We start from the raw sequence: 22,224 nt of genomic DNA on the forward strand, positions 1-22,224 counted from the left end.
TATGAGTGGAATTGTTTTTCGTTTTCGGCGGCTCCGTTGCAATCAAAATACTTGTCAATTTTGATTTCTTCCTCCTATTTTTTGACTTCTACAAAATACAAGTCTACAAAATTATGGTTGGAACCTTGTGGAATCAGTCCTCGAATCATGGCTAAGGCTCCCACTCCCATGAATACTGCATGCGTTTGCACCAACTTCTCTGATGCCTTCTGCGATCCAATCAGCTCTCCTAGTACTGCCGTCTGAATTTAACCAAAACTTAACAAATTACATAATATTTGAAGAGTGACAACAAAAACTATGAAAAGTTTTGGTCATGTAACCAAAACTTAACAAGCAAGAATTTTCGGGAAGAAAGTGGCAGCTTCAATTAGTCGGTTACTAACTTTATATATATGTGTTTAAGTTAGATTGTTAATGTATGTTATACGAGTGAAAAAAAATTGAGAGATAAGTTGTGAAGCTAAGCAAATTGAATAGCGGGGTTGTGTTTGTAAACTAGCCGTAGCTAGTGTTTGTATCGTTTTTGTATTTTGGTTCGTATTAATAATAGCATGCGAATTATAAAACCCACCGAGTGCCCACCTACACTTCCAACAAGTGGTATCTAGAGTTTGATTCGAGTTTACGCAACGATAACATGGCCAATATGATTCAACCACAAATCCTGAGATTGACAAAGACGAATTATGACAATTGGAATATTCAAATGAAGGCATTATTAGGTTCCCAAGATTGTTGGATGTCGTCGAAGAAAGTTACACCGAAACCGAAAATGGAGCAGCAAATGCAACCATGACCAATGAAGAAAGATGGTATTGAAGGAATCCCGAAAAAAAGATAAAAGAACGTTGTTATTTTTCAAGGAGAATATGAATCTACATTTGAAAAAATTTCCAATGCGAAGACCGTAAAAACAAGCGTGTGAGATTTTACAAAAATCTCTCTAAGGTGCCGAAAAAAACACAAAAAAAAAATGTTACAATTTCTTAGAGCTGAGTTTGAAATGTTAAAAATGAAAAAAAAAAAAACGAAAAACGTCGATGATACATTAGTTGTGTAAAAGTGATAGTAAATGAAATGCAAAGAAATGGTGAATCACTCGACGAGGTTAGAGCGATGAAAAAATTTGATTACGTGGTCGTGGCAATTGAAAAATCGAAAGATTTATCTCAAATTTCAATCGATGAGCTTGTGGGTTCACTCCAAGCCCACGAGCAGAAGATGAAGCAAAATAAAATACTGCAAATTTAGAACAAGTCTTGCAAAGCAAGATGAATTTCAATTAAGGAGAAGCTAGCAGTAGCTACACACAAGGTCGAGAAAATCGTGGTGGTTATCGTGGAATATACAAAGGATGACGAGGAGCACGAGGACGGGTGGTCGACCATATGACACCACTCAAACAAGTGAAAATTACCATACATCAAGATGTGGACAAGGGTTTAGAGGTCGAGGTCAATGCAGATATCAACAAGGAAATAAATCACATGTACAATATTATAATTGCAAAAAGCATGGTCACATATGAATAAGATAAAATGGAAAATCTCATATATTTTCACTTACAAAGTAAATGAAGAATTCAGGAAATATTTGGTATCTTGATAATTGTGCTAGCAACCACATGTGTTATTGAAATGAATTGTTCGTGAAGTTAGATGAAACAATCCATGGTTGAGTATCTTTTGCTGATGACTTGCACGCAGATGTCAAAGGAAAAGGCGAAGTATGATTACTCAGAAAAATGGTGAAAAAAGTACATCTCAGATGTTATTATGTACCTACTTTAAAAAAACTATATCATCAGTCTTAGTCAACTCTTGAAAAAATGATATGAAGTATAGATGAAAAATCGCTCACTTGCCATCAAAAATAAAGAAGGAAAATTGATTTGTTCAGGTTGATATGACTAAGAATCGCCTCTTTACCATCGATATGAGATAGGTGAAGTTAGATGCATGTAGAATGTGATTAAAGATTCATGGTTGTGATCTATGATATAAACATCTTGGATTTTTGGGCTAGAAGCTATTATCGAAAACAAGTATGGTGAAAGGACTAGGACTGTAAATGAGACGAGACAGATCGTGAGCTACTCGAGATCGACTTGAGATTGACGGTCAAGGCTCGATAAATACTCGGATCGAATGTACTCGGATCGAATGTACTCGACTCGAGCTCGACTCGAATTCTTAACGAGCCAAAACGAGCTACTTGATACTCGACTCGAAAAGCTCGTGAGCAGCTCGAAAATATAATATATAAGATTTATTTTTAAAAAAATAAATTATTAATATTAACATTTAAGTGTTGCTTTTTTTAAAATATACAGTAAGACTTTTAAGTATTTAAGGTTCAGGTTCGAGTTCGAGTTTGAGGCTTCAATTTAGTTAAGTTTAAGAATTTTTTTATTTCGAGGCTTTTTGAGCTGCTCACGAGCTTCAATTCATGATTTCAAGTTCGAGCCGAGCTTAAAAATTTTAAGCTCGAGTTTTCGAGTCGAGTCGAGCTGCATTACAGAGTTTCGAGTCGAGTCAAGCTCAGCGATACTCGAGCTCGACTTGGCTCGTTTACACACCTAGAAAGGACTGCTAGAGATTAGCCCTCCAAATTAATTATGTGAGGTCTGCATTAAAGTAAAGAAACACAGATAAAGCGTTGAAGTTAGTACATCATGGCGTGCCCCAAGACCGTTGGAGGTACTACACAGATATAGCTTGTCCTTAGACATCTCATCGCTTGGCGGTAACAGATATTACCTAACTTTTATGATGATTTTAGTAGAAAATGTTGGATTTATATCTTGAAAAAAAAATAGAAGCGTTGGAAAAATTAAAAGAATTTGAAGCAATGATGGAAAAAAATAACCAATATTTAAAAATACTCAGATCAAATAGAGGAAGTGAGTATACATCAATTTATTTAAGGAATTTTGTAAATATCAAACAGTGAAATAGGATTAAATGATATATTTTAAAAAAATATTTAAAAAATATTTATGTTTGAATCATAATATCATGAATATAATAAATTAAATTAAAAGAATCATTCTATAATAAATTACGTAGTATTCAAAATCAAAACAATTTGACAAAGAGATGAAAAGAAAAAGAATTAGGATTAAATTGACAAATATTATAAACAGTAAGGACTGAATTTATTAGTTTTTTCATTAAGCTAACATTATTACATTGTTGTATGACACAAATTGAGGCCAATGTTCTTTTTTTTTTCCCCATTTCTACCTAAAAAAGTTGTGTCTGAAAATTGAAAATAAGCCTAAGCGATGGAGTACTAATCGTTGGTTATGAATTTGTATGAATCTATAATATAAACACAGAAAAAAGGAAGATTGAAGCTCCAACAGATCAAATCAAAACTGTTTTTTTTTCTCTTTTTTTTTGTCCTAAGAAGGGTGAACTTGTTTGACCATCTGAGAAACTTTGGTTGTTCTGTTGTTTGCTCTCGTTACTGTTCTTTCTCTTCAATATCCTTAATCTCCGCTTCTTTCTTATCTACAAAGTCAATTATCTGCTTAAAGCTCGTCGAGCGGATGGATCGTCGACTCGACCTCGAAGGTTCGATCGCCTCCACCTTGCTTTCCTCGTCTTCGGGCTGAATCTGCGTACTGAGTGAAGACTCTATAGAAGAATATGATAAGAGCCAATACACAAGCAATGCCACAATGAGGAACAGGCCCCAAAAGCTGTTAAGGGAGAGTTGGTTCTCATCAACTTGATTGACTTGCGACGAGCACTCGCCGTGCGTCAGCCATTTGTTATGTATTTTTGGAGATCACCGTTCTCGGAGAGTTGGAGGATCGCAGTCGACATGTCAACTGCTAGAGGGGAGTCCCTTTGGAAAGCCTGAAACCAGGAAGAGCGAATGACAACTACATCGGATTACATTTCGGAAGCGAAAATTAGAGTTGCAGTGACGTAAAATCAACATTAGAAGTTTAGTGTTGATACTTACGAAGCCCCATCCGCTCTTTGTGAACTCCGGGCCAACTATCTTGTATAAACAATTGGTGGTCGATAAGAAGAGTTCAATGTAAGGAAGTTCATCCACAATGGCAGCTACTCCGCCATTCTTCGGTCCAAGCTTAAGGGCCCTGAGATGCTTCTGGATTTTTTAACTTAACTATCCTAGATTGTGCTATATTGAGCTCGTCAACCAAATAGTTCAATGCAAATGAACCGTCTTGGATTCCGATAGGTTCGGTACCGAGATCAAGCTATCGATCCCTTGAATCCTGACGTTAGCTGCTGCACGGTAAGTATCGATGTCAAACTAGCAGTGTAACTCGAGTTAATAATCAGAACTACAAATAGCCATATGATCAACACCAATCGTCCCAAAGTGCCACGTGTTTTCTCCTGCAATAAGCCGAAGCAAAAAAGGATATAAGAGATTCTAGCACTGAGTTTTGTTGAAGGCTTGAAACATTACAGATAATAACATAAACAGAAGCCAGAGGGCTATAATAGTTTACTTACTGTGGGAGAAAAAAACATCGTCGAGAAGCTAAACCTGGAATCAGAGAAAAATATGTAACAAAGTCACTATGATATGCATCTAGAGAGCTAGAAAGTAACTCTAATAAACAGTGACCGTGCCGTTCACAACAAATCCGATCCTAGTGTTGCAGCCTCAGTGAACATGAACGAAACCATGAAATGCACACTAGTATGATGGAGCATATATTGAAAAGAGGATTGCCTATGATGTAAATAGACTAACCAGCAAGTTGTTATAAGCTGTTGCCTGGGAGGACCACGGAATTCATGGTTTACCCGGTGCTCCAGAATCCACACTACAGCTCCACGAAGAGAAAGAATGCGGCAGTGACGAACCACATTTCTCTAGTAAATGGCTTGAGGAAAGCCCAAGGGTTTGACTTGGCCTCTTTCACTGGCACAACAACAACGAGTCCGGATTCCATATATGGCTGCGTAAAGTCCACGATCTTTGTCCTGTTCGTTACAATCGTAATATCCCCAACTGCAGCATCATATACCTAAAGAAGAAAGCGGCAAGTCAAGATAGTTACTAGAACATCGATTTTGAGCAGAGGACTTAAAGCTTCAAACCTTCGCACAAGACCAGATTAGTAAATGCAAAGGCCTACCAGCTAAGCTATACAGTTAAAGCAGATACTTACATTTGAGAAACCTTGTAGACAATGTCATCGTAGCTCGGATTTCTTTTACCATCTCCGAATAACATATATGTGTGAGGGACAGCATATGGGAGCAAGCTTATCGCAGCTTCAAGACATCAATGCAGAATCCTCTAACACCCTGAGGACTCTTGTCTTTCGACGCAAACTCTTTAAACCTACTCGGTTGGGTACAGCGATTCGCAGAGGCTGCCCATTGTTAGGGAATACCCATCCCCTTGGCGTTGCAGTAGTATCACCAGGCCATATTACACTGTAAAGATGTTGACTGCCAGTAGAGTTGGGGGGGTTTCGATATAAGGTCTCTGGGGGAACAACCGAGAGGTGAGAATAATTCGACCAATAACCAATTCTACGCGTCCGGTCCTAAACATTAAGAACATCATATGCAGGATGAACTAAATGTTTATCCGGATTAAAACTCAATCTGACCGCTTAGACCAGTGAAGTTCATCCTCAGAAGTGTTTGACGAAGTTGTTCGCCACCATTAAACACACGAAGAGATGCTAATGCAGCATGCTGCCATTTGTATCATGCAAATTCGGTCATAAGAGAAAGATATATTTCCACCTTCATTAGAAAAACCTCGAGGGCGTGCGCAGCAACCAAACGGAAATAAGCATAAAGTGCATACGAATTGAAACCTGCAGAACCGACTCCCTTCCCTTAGACATAAAACTCTTCTTAAGATTAGTATCAGGGGTGTAATGGCGGAGAGCGACAACCCTTGCAAAGATTCGTTATTTCGGAATCAACTGATTGCATCGAATCCAAGTATGAAGGAAGCCAATCCGTAGCAATCCAAAACATAGCCATCATCCATCATATTAAGAGACTTAGCAACAGAAAGATATTCACACCAGTGTCTGGATTAACATGAACTACATAAACTCGAGACTCCATCAGGTTAACCTCAACAAGCAAGTCAGTAATCTTACTTTCACTATCCCGGGCTGAAGGCGGTCTTATACGAAACCTTGGCACGCTTTTTCGCCAAGGCATCGCCCAAAACAGACACCCCACTTCTCCATAATCATCATCCACAAATATGGCTATCACTTCCTTCCAGCCGTAGTATTCAACTATATCCGCAATGGCATACATCTGGAAGTAATCACTGTGAGTAGTACGGAGGAAATACGGATACTGCATGGACGAAAGAGTCGGATCCGTAGCTCCGAATGAAGAAGCGGGACAGAAGCTCATTAACAACATGGGAGATAACATGAGCTATTCCGGACGATTGTGGACCAATTGCAACCACAATATCACTTTCCATTAACTGCAAAGCTACACAAAACAAGACCAACAGACTAATGTTCAGTAATCATCAATAAATCATCAGTACCAGACATTTTAGGCACAAATTGAAGGATATATAAGAAAAACATACCTTCAATGGTTCCGAAAAATCCACTGCAATTTGTGTCGCGGACAACGAGTTTCAATTGAATCCCATTAAGAATGTTGGGTTGGAGTTGACATCATCAATGGCAGCTTTAATTGCAGGCTTTGCTGCTTGTCCAATGACTGAATTCAATGTGAACAAAGCTCCAATATTTATAACTTTGGCTTCAAAGAAGATGAATTTGAAGAAGCTGAGACATCCCAGTGCTGCAGATGACTAAAAGAGGGATGCATAGGAACCAAAGACTCAACAAATCAAAATGCTCTGATGAATCCGGGAATCAACAAGACCTCCTTCATGTCTGAAACTAGACAAAATCTAAACTTCCTGTCTCAAATTATCATGAATTCAAGATTCAACCACCACCTGCCAACAAAGGTAAGAAGAAACATGAAAAAGAAGCAATCAAGAAGAAATCCATGCAATTCTAAGGATGAAACCAACATGGGTTTACTAAAATTGTCAAATAACAATTACAAAGAAGGATGATAAGAACAGCAGTAGGTTTTTTGCGAAAAAAATATTCAGAAAACCCATGCTTTTTTTAAAAAAACACTTACAAGGTCCAAAGCCCGCAATTGATGGTACAGCTCAAGAAAAATGTCAATTTTACCAGAAAATAAAACCTTGGGTTTAACAGAATTATATTGATGCTGTATAGAATTTATAATATACAAGTGCTGAAACTGTCATGGAAAACCAGCACATGCAAGAGCCAATCAGCTGACAGAAAAAAGAAAACAAAAATATATATAGAAGGAAAGGAGAAATTGCAGGTTGAATCACCTTCTTAACAAAAGTGTTGTTAAGGATGCAATTAAAAATATATGAAGGAAAGGATAAATTTTTCTTAACAAAAGTTTGTTAAAGGATCTAATTAATATATATATATATATATATATATGAAGTTGCCATAAACATATCAAAAATATATATGAAGAAAGGATAAATTTCTTCTTAACAAAAGTTTTGTTAAAGGATCTAATTAATATATATATATATATATATATATATATGAGTTGCCATTAACATATCACTCAAAGCTTTCAGAAACAGTTTTGAAGGGTTAAGTAAGGCATATGATTCCCTGCCTTTACCATTGGGTAATATCTTGGCCTTTTTTGTTTTTCTATATTATATCTTGGCCTTTCAATGCATAGTATTTGCAAAGTTATTTATTTTGTTGTTTATATATTAAATAAAAAGGTATATGTATTTAGTCACCCACCCATTTTGATCATCTAATTTTTTTTAAAAATCATACTTAGTGCTATGTTTTATTCTATTTTGGTCACGTTGAAAAAATTAGGATAAACTATACGTTTAGTATCTCACTATCTCTTTTATTATGTTTTGGTCACTCGATTATTTTTTGTTTCAAAATCATTCCTAACGTTACTTTTTGATTTTATTTTAGTTACTCACTGTTTAAAAATTAGTAGTGATGCTAACGGTCATCATAAAGTAATGTCACACATCATTGAAAATAATAAAAAAATATATGTTAGCAGTTGTATTAATTTTTTAATGGCGGGCGACCCAAATGAAACTAAAATGTAAAGTTAGATTTAGGTATGATTTTGAAAAAATAATAGTTATGTGACTAAAATAAAATAAAAGTGATAGTTGGGGGATACTAAACATATAATTTACCCAAAAATTAACGATGATACTAATATTTTACCATAAGATAATATCAAGTTATCATTAAAAAATTACCACATTATTAGTTTTGTTTATTTTTTAACGACATGTGACCAAAACAGAATAAAACCGTAATGACATGTCTGATTTAAAAAAATAGGTGGATGACTAAATACAAATTTACCCAATAAAAAAGTTATTAAGCGTGAAGAATCTTTGCCACAATCACTGGTTTAAGTCATGTCGGATTCTTGCGATAGATCTGGGTAGTTCTACGGTGCGACGCCTAAAAAATGGCTAATATACAGCGTGATCGGTTAAATAAGTGATTGGTTAAAATTTGGACCGGTTATGTTATATTATTTAACCGGAAATATTATAAATTACAATAACATACTAGGTAGTGCTTATATAATGTAATAGGTAGCGCTTATATTTACCTATTTTCTAAGTAAACCGGTATATTTATACCGATAGTATTGTAAATTTACCTATTTTATTATAATATGTTGAAAGTGTCCATACTTTTTATAAAAATGATCGATACGTTTTTTAAAGTTATATAATTTATGTTTCAATTTTTTTAAGTATGTTTCATGTTTTCCACCTACAATATTAATTTAATAATTTCATTTGCACAAAAAATTATTTGATTGTTTTGATATTTTATAAAATAATATTTAAAATTTAAATTTAACAATATTAACCAAAAATAATAATAAATATGTAATATATATGTTTATTGTTTTTAATTTAATAATAATATATATCGTAACGTAACGTAAAAAATAAATCATTAGACGCCTATAATTACTAAATTAATATCTTAAAACTCACTCAAAAGATAACCTTAAATTAATGTTTTCCACAGTAAAAAGTATAGACACTTTATAAAAAGGATAGATACTTTACATATAACCACTACCTATTACATTATATAAACGATACCTATTACATTATATAAGCGCTACCTATTACATCATATTTTTACCTATTATATTGAAAGTGTCCATACTTTTTATAAAAAGGATCGATACTTGTTTAAAGTTATGTAATTTATGTTTCATTTTTTTTAATAGTGTTTCATGTTTTTCCACCTACAATATTAATTTAATAATTTCATTTGCACAAAAAATTATTTGATTGTTTTGATATTTTATAAAATAATATTTAGAATTTAAATTTAACAATATAACCAAAGATAATAATAATATGTAATATATATGTTTATTTTTTTTTAATTTAATATAATATATATCGTAACGTAAAAAATAAATCATTAGACGCCTATAATTACTAAATTAATATCTTAAAACTCACTCAAAGATAACCTTAAATTATGTTTTTTCACAGTAAAAAAAGTATAGACACTTTTATAAAAGGATAGATACTTTACATATAACCACTAACCTATTACATTATAAACGATACCTATTACATTATATAAGCGCTACCTATTACATCATATTTTTACCTATTATATTGAAAGTGTCCATACTTTTTATAAAAAGGATCGATACTTTGTTTAAAGTTAGTAATTTATGTTTCAATTTTTTTAATAGTGTTTCATGTTTTTCACCTACAATATTAATTTAATAATTTCATTTGTACAAAAAATTATTTGATTGTTTTGATATTTTATAAAATAATATTTAGATTTAATTAACAATATTAACCAAAGATAATATAATATGTAATATATATGTTTATTGTTTTAATTTAATAATAATATATCGTAACGTAAAAAATAATCATTAGACGCCTATAATTACTAATTAATATCTTAAAACTCACTCAAAAGATAACCTTAAATTATGTTTTCTACAGTGAAAAATATACACTTTTATAAAAAGGATAGATACTTTACATATAACCACTACCTATTACATTATATAAACGATACCTATTACATTATATAAGCGCTACATATTACATCATATTTTTACCTATTATATTGAAAGTGTCCATACTTTTTATAAAAATGATCGATACTTTGTTAAGTTTGTAATTTATGTTTCAATTTTTTTAATAGTGTTTCATGTTTTCCACCTACAATATAATTTAATAATTTCATTTGCACAAAAAATTATTTGATTGTTTTGTTGTTTTATAAAATAATATTTAGAATTAAATTACAATATTAACCAAAGATAATAATAAATATGTAATATATATGTTTATTGTTTTAAATTTAATAATAATATATATCGTAACGTAAAAAATAAATCATTAGAAACTCACTCAAAAGATGTATATACCTAAATATGTAGTTATTGTACATACCTAAATTTAATGATAATATATACTTGTAGTTATTGTACATACCTAAATATGTACTGCGAATTTAATGTTTACCCACCCTTTAACTACCACTACCAATGCCACATCCTATCGAAAGCAGCACGACTGAAACATGTTCAAAATGAACATTTGCTTACATCTCCATCAACTCCTGGAGCACTGAACTTGCACAACAAAATTTTTGCCATGGATAATATTGATGTAGACAATGTTAAGGCCAACCGAGAATGCCATGAAGTACATAATGTTGATGAATCTGACAGATTGGTTGGTCAGCTCTTCTGTTCACGTGATCAAGCTTGGTACTTTTACAAGGATTCCCACGGGAACATGGTTTAGTGCACGTAAGGGAACAACACGGCTTGACGTGGAAGGAATGTGAAGACACAAGAATTTTGTTGTTCCAAAGAAGGGTTTCGAGTATCAAAAGTCAATACTGTTGATCGTCAACGTGCTCATACGCCAGTCACAAGAACAGGATGTAAGGCTAGAGTCGTAGTTACAGCAACAAATACAAACGATCAGTGGGTTATAAGTAAGTCTGATCAGAAACATAATCATGCATTGTGCACACCTGCTATGACACCATTTATGCGTTCTAATAGAGCTGTAAGTAAGGCTGATATCGATGAGGCAACACATTGAAAGAGGTCGGTGTTGGCACGTCACAAGTAATGAACTATTTAACGCAGCAGGCAGGGGCTATCATAATGTTGGATTTACACATAAAGACCTCTACAATGCACTCCAAAGAGGTAAAGCAAAGGAAATCGTCGATGGGGATGTGAATGCGCTTATTGCCTACTTTGATTATAAGAAACATGATGATCCCCCGGTTTTTTATGACATACTCGTAGACGAATCGGGGGCATTGTATAATCTTATTTGGTCGGATTCTACATCGAGATCGGATTACACATGCTTCGGTGAGTAATTGCGTTCGACACAACGTACAAGATAATTTGTATGGTCGACCAATTATGCCTATTGTGGTGTCAATCATCACCATAACACAATTGTGTTTGCCACTGCCATAATCGCTGACGAGACGTCTCAATCTTTCGAGTGGGTGCTACAGATTTTTTAGAAGCCATGATGAATAATCACCTATTTCCGTTATAACCGATGGGGATAGGGCAATACAGAGGGCTATCAAATCTGTTATCCCTTATGCTAAGCACAGATTATGTTCTTGGCATCTTTCTCACAATGCACAAGCTAACATTGGTGACCCAAAGTTTACAGCAGCATTCTCAAAATGCATGGCTTCCTGGTGGACAACCAAGGAATTTGATTTTCAATGGCATTCGGTTGTTTCAGAATTCAACGTCCAAAAGCATCCATGGGTGATTGAGAAGGAAATACACACTTATGGGCACAAGCATATCTAACCGGTCATTTCTTTGCCAATATTCGCTCAACACAAAGGTGCGAGTCTATGAATGCTTCACTAGCCATTGCACTGAAACAAGACATATTTAGATTGTTCGTGCAATTGAAGATGGAATTAGTAGAATGCGTATGAACGAGTTGAAAGCGGATTACTTAAGTTCCCATACGACGCCCTTCCAGATCACAAACTGGTCGACCTTGAAAGCCATGCCGCTGCGATTTTTACCCCGCGAATCTTTTCGTGTGTTCCAAGATGAACTTATACGGAGTCATTGTACCGGATTGAGGCAGAGATTAAGTCCTTATCAGATGAATGTCACCACTTCACCCCTCAACACCTCTCTTCTTTCACCACTCCATCTATTTTTCCTTCCACTACCCCCTTATGCCTCTCAAGAGTATCTTCTACTCTCTCAGTTTCTCTTCGACTCTATCAAGTTTCTCTTCGACTCTTGATTGTCTTTGCATGATTTCAAATTGGATTTTTTTGATATCAGCCAATTCAGACATCAAAATGTCGAAGTTACTATGTTTTCCCTCATCGTCGTCCCACTCACCGTCATCCCACTCACCGTCATCCCCCAATACAACCATCCCTCATTTCTTCTCCTCTGCCTCCACTGCCTCCTCTACATCTTGCCAATAACCTTCAAATTAATTACAATATTAAGACATTGATTATATTCTTAATATTATTTATTACCTTTATTACCCTTTCTTGCTTCTTCGCTCTATCCAACTTCAGCTTCACCATCACTCTACCACCTCTCCTTCCCCCTGCACGGATGCGTGCCACTCCGGTTCTTTCATAAGCCGGCACTGCCTCACAGCCCGAACAAAAATCGAACAGTGCAAACCTGCATTTATATAAAATTTATATTTTTATATAAAAACACAAAAAAGTTATTCAACTCATTTACCTCTAAGATTGCTATGCACCTTTGAGGTATCTCTGGCTGCCCTTTTTAAAGGTGATTATTGATTCAATCAATCTCGAATGATATTCAGCCCAATTGAATTCACCCTTCAAGCCTTCATCACAAATGAGCTTCATATGTTCTTTGTTCGTTGATGTATTACCCGTTGGACAAAGAAGATACCGACAAGGTATAATAGAACTCTGGCCTTCAGCTCATCCCCAACGTAAGATCCACTTTTTATTTCCTCTTCAATTTCAGCATATGTCACCTTATGCTTCAAACCATATTTGGAGGCAAGTGCTTTCCAGTCCTTATTCTGACAGACTTCTACAACACTTTTGCCTTCATTTTCTAACCCCAATACGGCTGCAGCACATGAGATCCCGAGAGGAAATGAAAAATCACCATATTTAGCATACATTGTCTGACATCAAATTGCGCCATCAAGGATCGACACAATTCCCTCCGAATAGGTCGATCCTTACTCCTACCACGATCCAAAACCTATTTCTCCCAGCACATTCAACTGACCCTTCTCCTTAAGGTGTTTTTAATAATTCACCCTTTTAATGATACATCTTGTCGACACTTCCTATATTTTTTAACAATATATAATGTTATAGTTCTTATATATTTTTTATCAACGTATTTACAAGTTTAATGAATACCTTATTTTCATGTGCTTTCCTCCGTTCTTTGTATTCTTTACTATCATTCCTTGACTGTGTGATGCAAGGTTCCTTTTTAGCATCACTCATTGAATCCATTTGGACCTCACATCTTTTGTCACCTAATATAAAACATAAACGTTTCTTAATCAATACATTAACACTAAATATTACTCATGTCAATTTCATTTACATACCGAACCGCTCTGTGTGCCATCTTCCTTCATCCTTTTGCATTCGGCCATACTGTCAACATTTAAATTTGTAATCAATTTAAAGTTTATCGATACTTTAATCCAATTACCATTTCAACAATAATAACAAAAGACATTGATACTTACTAGAAGTACATATATCCACCCTTTGGTTGCTTTCGAGTCTCGGCCTCAATTTCAAAGTCATCTGCTCCACCAACAATTTTCCAACCCATTGACTCCATTTTTTTCCTTCATATCAGTTTACGCAAATCAAATTATTTTGTTACATACACTTTATTCAATATACAAATATAGATAACTACTCTTGTGGTAAAACGGTTTTCTTCAAAAGAATTTGAATGACATGTGTCGGCACATTTATACAACCTATAATATCATTTTCTACCTATAATATTTAATAAAAATATCGACATTTATATTTTTCCTTGAATATCACTTTCTACCTGCAATCGGTCTCAAATGCTTCTTTACTCCAAAACCCCAAACAACACATAAAAACCCTATCGCGATTACTGTAATAATAAAAAATTAGGTTTCGACAACATACTTTTCGATTCGACTGCAGCAACAAACAAACAAACTTCGCTTTAGAAACGCCTTCTGAAATGCAGCAACAATTACGCTTCGATTTCAAAACTCGTCCGTCTATCTATTTTCAGAGGATATTTAGCTTATATTTTCATCGGATATGTTATTTATATTTAATCGATACAAATACAAAAGTGTCGATACTTTTATGTCAGGTGTCGATACTTTCGAAAGGATAATTACCTATTTCTTTGAAAGTGTCGATAATTTATTACACGTACTTACAAAAGTATCGACACTTTAAATATATCCGGTATCATTTTACCGGTTTTATCATTTTTATACCGGTTTTATCATATTTTTACATGTTATATCGTTGTGGATCGATATATTTTTTTAAAGTATCGACACATTATAGGCGCTAAAACTGCTTCTCTTTAAATTCACAGAGTGTTGATCCTTATATAAAGTATCGACACTTTCAATATATCCGGTAACGTTTTACCGGTTTATCATTTTGTTACCGGTTTTATCATATTTTTACCTGGTATATCGTTTTGGATCGATACATTTTTAAAAGTATCGACCACTTTATAGGATTAAAACTGCTTATCTTTTAAATTCACGAAGTGTCGATCCTTATATTAAAGTACCGACTTTAAATGGTAGCGCTTTACCGGTTTTATCATTTCTATACCGGTTTTGTCATAGTTTTACTTGTTATATCATTTTGGATCGACACATTTTAATTTTGATCGACACGAACCGGTAGCACAATTTTTTAATATTTCTTCATGACTTAAACCTACTTTTATAAGTAGGACACTTTTATAAAAATGATATATACTTTTTTTAAAAGTTATGTAATTTATGTTTCAATTTTTTTTTAATAGTGTTTCATGTTTCCACCTACAATATTAATTTAATAATTTCATTTACACAAGAAATTATTTGATTGTTTTGATATTTTATAAATATTATTTAGAATTTAAATTTAACAATATTAACCAAAGATAATAATATATTTTCACAATGAAAAAGTATGAACACTTTTATAAAAAGGATAGATACTTTACAATATAACAGGTAAAATATGACAAATCAGATTCATTATGACAAACGGTAAAATTTACTTGATATGTTAAAAGTATGGACACTTTTATAAAAAGGATAGATACTACCGATAACCAAAGTTTACCGGTTACCAATTTTTTAGTTTTTCATATTTTCTACCTAAAACATTATTAGTTGTCAACATAATAGGTACCGCTAAACCGAATTTATTAAATACATTTTAATGTATCCGATAATGCCGTATATTAACCGTATATTAACCTGCCTTTCCTAAGACAATCCCGATAGATCTTGTTTCCGTGTGTGTGTGACTTTCATTGAAAATAAAATAAATTATATCATTGTATTTTTTTTTTTTTTCTAAATTAAATTGTATTTATTCTATTGATAAATTTAAGTCTCAAACTGGGTGGTCCAAGTTTTTGTTGTCTCTCATAATACCTAATATTTTTATGAAGATAAACATGTTTATCTGGAATATATTAGACTAGTTTCACATAAGACAAAAATATCTCATTATTTTAATTAAATCGGATAAAAATTAAATACTATAATTTGATTTTTTTTTATAAAATTTAAAATAAATAATAAGTATTTTTATTTTCATTGCTCTAACACTGTTATGTATTCTATTTAAGCATCTTAATTTTTAAATTATATTTTTAAATATACGAATCAATTTATCTCAATAATTAAAGAAATTATTTAGAACATATACTAATTTATAATCACCTTAGCTTGATCAAACACACACACACAGGTTGAGAGCAGCTTCTGTAAGAGACCTTATAATTATGAAATGCCCTCCGTGGGACTCGATCCCACGACCTCAAGGTTAAGAACCTTGTGCTCTACCAACTGAGCTGGATGGTCATTTCAATTATAAATGTTAATTGTAATTTCTTAAACCCGTTAAATATTTTTTGTGATAAAAAAGAATATTAATCTTTTTAAAGATTATAAGTTTTAACAACAACTTCTAAGGATATATATATATATATATATATATGTTATCAACAAATAAAAAATTAAATAAATAATATATTATAATAATTTCAGACTATTTAAAAATGTAAATTGTAATTTTTTTCTAAAGAAGAAGGTAGTCGGGTGCTAAACATAAGGACCTTGGTGGGTCCAAGCATTTCAGTGTACGTGAAACATGTGCAGTTGAATTATTATTGCATAAATTTCTATTTCAATATAAATCTGGCTGAGTGAAAGTAAAATGAGAAAAAGTTATTTTGATTTCGTTATTGATACTTCTGCTGTACGACAGTTTATTATAAAATTAAGAAAATATATTAATAAAAATATTAATATTTTTTAATATTTTTGGTAGAGTATTACTTAAAATATTATTTTTTATATCATAAATATTAATTTTGTTACCTAAAATTAATATTTCTGAAATTAATATTTTTTTGTAGAAAAATAATATTTTAAGTAGCGTCCGATATTAATATATTCGATAGAAAAATAATATTTTAAATATAATTCTATCAAAAATATTAAAAATATATTAACATTTTTAATAACGCCTTTTCTTAATTTTATATTAAGTTAAAAGAAATCCATTTTACTATCAGAAAAAGAAATTATTTTGATTTGCTGGCTGCATCTAATAAGCTAACCAAATACTTTGTACCTACCATTTTTTGGGTTATTATTATACTATTTTGTCGACTTTGGAAATATAAAAATGATTTTTATTGCTTTTGTTGTATGAAAAGACAACGTGGTTAAAATACAATTCACACGGTAAGCATGTAGTTGGTCAAAGTACCATTAGGTCCCTTTATTAGAGACAATATAAGTAATGTTATTAAATGAGTCATTCCAATCCCTCTACTATAAAGACTATTCAAATTAGTCCCTAAAGATAGAGAATAATTCAAATTAATTCCTAAATTACAGAGACGGACCCGCGTTATAGGTGGGAAAGGCAATGGCCCCCAACTTGGTGGTCTAATTATCTTTTAAGTCACTGGTAGTTTTGAAACCATTGCTAAGTCACTGGTAGTTTTCGTTGGCTCTATTGGATATTCTTCTTGCCTTCGTGGTGTCATAGCCTAACTCGTCTGTTTGCAAGTGATCGGTTTCTGAAGGGTGCAAGGGTTGTTCATTCCTTTTGTCTGATTCTTCTTTCCAACTGGAGCGGCCGTTTTTAGGGGATGGTGTCGTTGAACGCATCCTGGTCCCCTGGTTTCTGGTGCTTTGGACGCTTAACCAGGGCCTATTCCTTTAGCATTGTTCGTCTAGTGCTCGGTTGCATGGCTCTGCGTTCTGCTTTGTTAGACAAGTGCCGTTTTGTCAGTATTAAGATGGTGTTTTCCCAACATTGGTCAGTGTTTTTTTTTGGGTATTCTTGTAGTATTCCAATTGTAATCGTGTGTTTCGGCCCTTCGATCTTAGGGCTGTTTGTTTACTTCAGAATGATTAAACGTTGAATGACTCAAATGCTGAATGATTCAGAGGCTCTGTATGAACTAGCTCTGAATGTGACATGATGTTTGATAGGCTCTGAATCATTCAGAATGTACTTCTGTGCTGAATCATTCAGCATTGTTTTGTTGAATCAGTCAGTACTGAATCTTCGGAGGTGCGAAACAAACGCGCTGAATGTTGAACGGTTCAGCATTCAGCGTGAATGGTTCCATTAAGAGGTACAAGCAGTCCCTTAGTCTGTTCTACATTGTTAATGACACTCTTTTCCTTTACTTAGGTGTATAGAGGGTTTTTTAACGAGACATTGTATTGTTGTTTGTTATATGTTCGTTTGGTTTAATAACATACAAGACTCTCCTTTCAAGAAAAAAATTAAGCCCTTACCCCTCCCAATATTTTTTATATAATTCTGTTTTAGGACATTATCAGTTTTAAAATTAATGGAATTAAGCCTTAACCTCAAATTTATTTGTTTTAATTATTTTTAAGACCTTAAAATTATGAAATTAGTAAATTAAATCTTTAATCTCTTAATTTTTATAATTTAATTACTTTTTAAGACTCCATTTATTTTAAAGTTAAACACTTACCTCTCTCATAATTAATCCAAGCTCCTGTCTAATATTAATAGAAGTGGGCATTTGTTTTTTTTCCTATTGGTTTTTCAAAATTTGCTTCTATTTGGTCATCAAGCTAAAAGTATTCCTATTTTGTCACAAAGGTTACAAAATTATATCATTTTTATCACTTGGAAATAAAATTTTTTTCACTCAACATTTTTATTCTAATACTTTGATTCTAACTCTAGAAAATTAAACATATTCAACCCTTTTATATTTACAATTTATATTATTTTGATCTTCAAACATTTCTAACTTTATTACAGATGAGTTTAGAACGAATGTCGCACATCGAAATACATCACTATAGACATATCGACATATATCAGTAAATATTGTCCTTATTAAGAAAATATTAAACCGTGATTAATCCCGTATAAAAGTTTAGTTTTAATTCTAATACGATTATACTTACATCATTTATTTTTAAATTAAAAACCATGATAATATACGACTTTAATTTGCTTTAAAATTAACTGAAACCGTTAAAAGCTTCTCTCTTTGCCTATAGTATAGTGTCGGAAATCTAAATAGGATTATTTTTATTGTTTGAAGTCGATGGCTGAGTTTGTTTATTGATTAATGGACACATCATTTTTATACACTTCATAATAATAAATTAATATTTGATTAGTATTTAGCCTAAAGTCGTCTCTATTGTTAAAATGACGAGAAGTCTCCTCTTTATCTATTTTATATATATTTTAATATGTTTCAATATTATATATTTATAAAATTTTAGTATTAATAGTCTATATTATAAATTTGTTATATTTATATAGTGATAAAGTTTTCATAATGACTAATCATTTAATTTTCTGCGTCAAATTCAACTATCGATGATGGGCAAAAGCCATCCAATTATTAGCTATTTAAATGCGAGAGTGCTCCACACCTTAATTTATTAGGTTGACGGTGATGACACATAACAAGAAACTAACGTGTTTAATTTATAAGTGATTTCAATAATAAAAGAAATATTATTTTAAAGATTTTAATTCGATGTTTGAAGGGTGTGTATACGTTATCAATTACTTAAAGAAATTCTAACGTGTTTACTTTTTTATGCTTTATTTTTATTTTGTTAACATAGAATGTTGTGGCATGTATTGGAATGTTATTCGATTGATTTATGGGATTGAATAATTAGGGAACGGAATAAGGATGCCAATGTCAGTAATGTGGCCTTTTTCCATCATTTCCACTTATAAAGCATGTGGATGTGAATGTTCTTTTGGCCTTTTCTCCCATGGAATTTGATTCTTCTTTTTTTGTATTAATTAATGCTTGCAAAGATGCATTGTTTCAAGCTTTAATTAAACATCTGATTGTCGTTCAAATAAATAAGATAAATTACACAAGTGGTCCCTTATACTTTCACTCCATTGGAAGGGAAAACTATCAATCAATCCAATAATGGGAAATTCAGGTTATTTGCATCTCACGTTTTGATGGAAAAGCATGAAGCTCCCAACCAATGAATTACTGCTTAATCAAATTTCTGATAACGTATGGAAGTACCCCCATTGTCAATTCAACCTGCAATTCCAATCACAGAGTCAGTTCTAGTATTTCAAAACAGCATTATGCTAAGACTTGCATTGTTCCGACACTTAGATTCGGGGATATGGCCTCCAAGGATCCTCTAAATATATAAAAAAGAAAAAAGAAAAATCTACTCATACACGTGTCTGAAACTTACACTCGAATTCAAATAACATAGCTTATAAGATTATTAATCTTAGTGAAAGCATAAGCTTCGTATAGAACTTTGGCATTTAGAAAGAAGAATATATATTTCGGACGAGGGAGTATTTTGACATGCCAAGGCAGAGATAATCACACATGGCAGATTATAACAAATGTATGTTGGACTAATGTTGTTCATAACAATAATTGGGAAACCAATTATTACCTCGGTGTCGAAGCGGACAGTGCAGGTGAAAGACTTCCTGTTGTCGGTCATCACTGTCACATCTTGACCGGGTCTTATTTCATCTATTTTGCTCGGAGATCAATGGTGTAATGCTCGTGACCGTTAAACCTAGTGTGTCCGCATCCTCGCCAGACTTGAACAAAGTGGAATGATGCCCATTCCTACTAAATACTGCGATGGATTCTCTCAAACTTTTGGCATTATTGCTTTTACCCGTGTTCATACGAAGAAGTTACTCAACCGTGTTACTTTTGGATTCAGAGAATAGTTCGGTTAACGATTTATTTAATACAAGTTTGCTCATTTTTTTGTGATCTCCTGGATGACATAGATACTCAATCCGAATAGGTGTAGGACACAGAGGCTTAAGAAGATAAAAGGTCGGAGTAGCAAAGTTACCAAAGAAAAAGGCAAGCACAAAGAGTAAAAGACCAATAACAATTTCCTCATCGTGCTGAAATCAACTTACCAATAGCATTGGCCTTTTAGCAGCCCAATCTCGGGAGCTACCACTTCCATACTCGACTCCAGCCAAAACAATGGTGTTGTGTCCTGCATCTTTATACCTCTGAAATTACAGATTTAAAAGTAAATCCTGTTACCGATTAAATAGTATGTCATAGCACTCATACCAACAATTTGATTGTAGAACTGACAAGAATTGGTTTCTCTCTAATGACGAATGGAAAAAGATATGCAGTTGTTTCTATTAAATGACAATTTGGTTTTATAAGAAATTGGGTAAATTTTAACAAAAAGAACTTACCATTGCTAAATCAAATACATAAAGTTTCTCTCCTGTAGGGACGTGTACTGTCTTTGGGCTGACTTCCCCATTCAACAGCTTGTTCACAAGGCAATGTTAGCAAAAGTTCCCCGAGCCATCACTTCATCATTACCACGACGACTTCCGTATGAATTGAAGTCCTTGCGCTCCACTCCACGTTCAAGTAAGAATTTTGCAGGACTGCCCTTGTTGATGTTCCTGCTGGAGAAATGTGATCTGTTGTGATACTGTCACCAAAGTTGAGTAGCAGTATGAATCCTTCACATTGTGGGCACCAGGAGGCTCCATGTCATGTTCTTGAAGTATGGAGGCTCGTGAATGTAGGTTGAATTGGGGTCCCATGAGTACATGGTGGAAGAAGGCACTGATAGCTTATTCCACATGGGATTTCCCTTTGTAATAGCCTCATATGTATTTCTGAACATATGAGCAAGACACTGGATTGAACAGCCTAAACAGCAGAGAAGCTCAAGTAAATTAATTTCATGCTTATACACAAGAATTTTGACATTTTAAGCAAATTTTAAGGTGGATCTGCAACTTCTTCAGTAGTTGGCCAGATATCCTTAAAATACACACTCTTGCCATCCTTGCCGGTTCCGATTGGCTCCTTCTCGAAGTCAATATCAACCTGGAATGAGGTAACATTTAATCATTGATCATCAAGAATGATATGAAAAGCTAATTAGTTTTTTTTTTGCATTTAAGTAGTAGAAGAAGAAAGAATCAAAACTAGAAAGTGATAACATATTGGTAGACAAAGTACCGAGCCAGCTAGTGCATAAGCAACCACTAAAGGTGGGAAAGCAAAGTAGTTGGCCCTTGTTAATGCATGAACACGGCCCTCAAATTCCGGTTCCCAGAAAGCAGCAGCCGCTATAATGTCCGTAAACATTAAAATTAATTTCAATTAGTGAGTCAAAATGAACATTAAATTTGTAAAAGGATTATGATTAAGACGTTAGAACTATTTACAACTTATATCATGCAAATTAAATTTAAAAAGGTACCATTTTCTGAAATAGCATTGGCAACTGATTCATCCAAGTCCCCGGATTTCCAACGCATGTCGTGCAGCCATATCCAACAATATG

At 33.3% G+C, this 22,224-nt stretch overlaps 1 long non-coding RNA gene and 2 pseudogenes across 1 annotated transcript; all 3 read right to left on the reverse strand.

Annotated features, from left to right (window-relative positions):
* Positions 1–125: 125 nt before the first annotated feature.
* Positions 126–7,311, reverse strand: LOC120203748. Its single transcript, XR_005523894.1, has 3 exons — positions 7,301–7,311; positions 2,695–2,705; positions 126–242 (listed from the first exon to the last, which is right to left on the reverse strand). It is a non-coding gene; the product is annotated as an uncharacterized LOC120203748 (long non-coding RNA).
* Positions 3,409–6,476, reverse strand: LOC120203747 (annotated as a pseudogene).
* Positions 7,312–20,140: 12,829 nt separating the features above from the next.
* LOC120203824 lies at positions 20,141–22,025 on the reverse strand (annotated as a pseudogene).
* Between the last annotated feature and the right edge of the window lie 199 nt (positions 22,026–22,224).

Source organism: Hibiscus syriacus, unplaced genomic scaffold, assembly GCF_006381635.1.
Source record: "Hibiscus syriacus cultivar Baekdansim isolate YM2019G1 unplaced genomic scaffold, ASM638163v2 tig00010263_pilon, whole genome shotgun sequence".
Lineage (NCBI taxonomy): Eukaryota > Viridiplantae > Streptophyta > Magnoliopsida > Malvales > Malvaceae > Hibiscus > Hibiscus syriacus.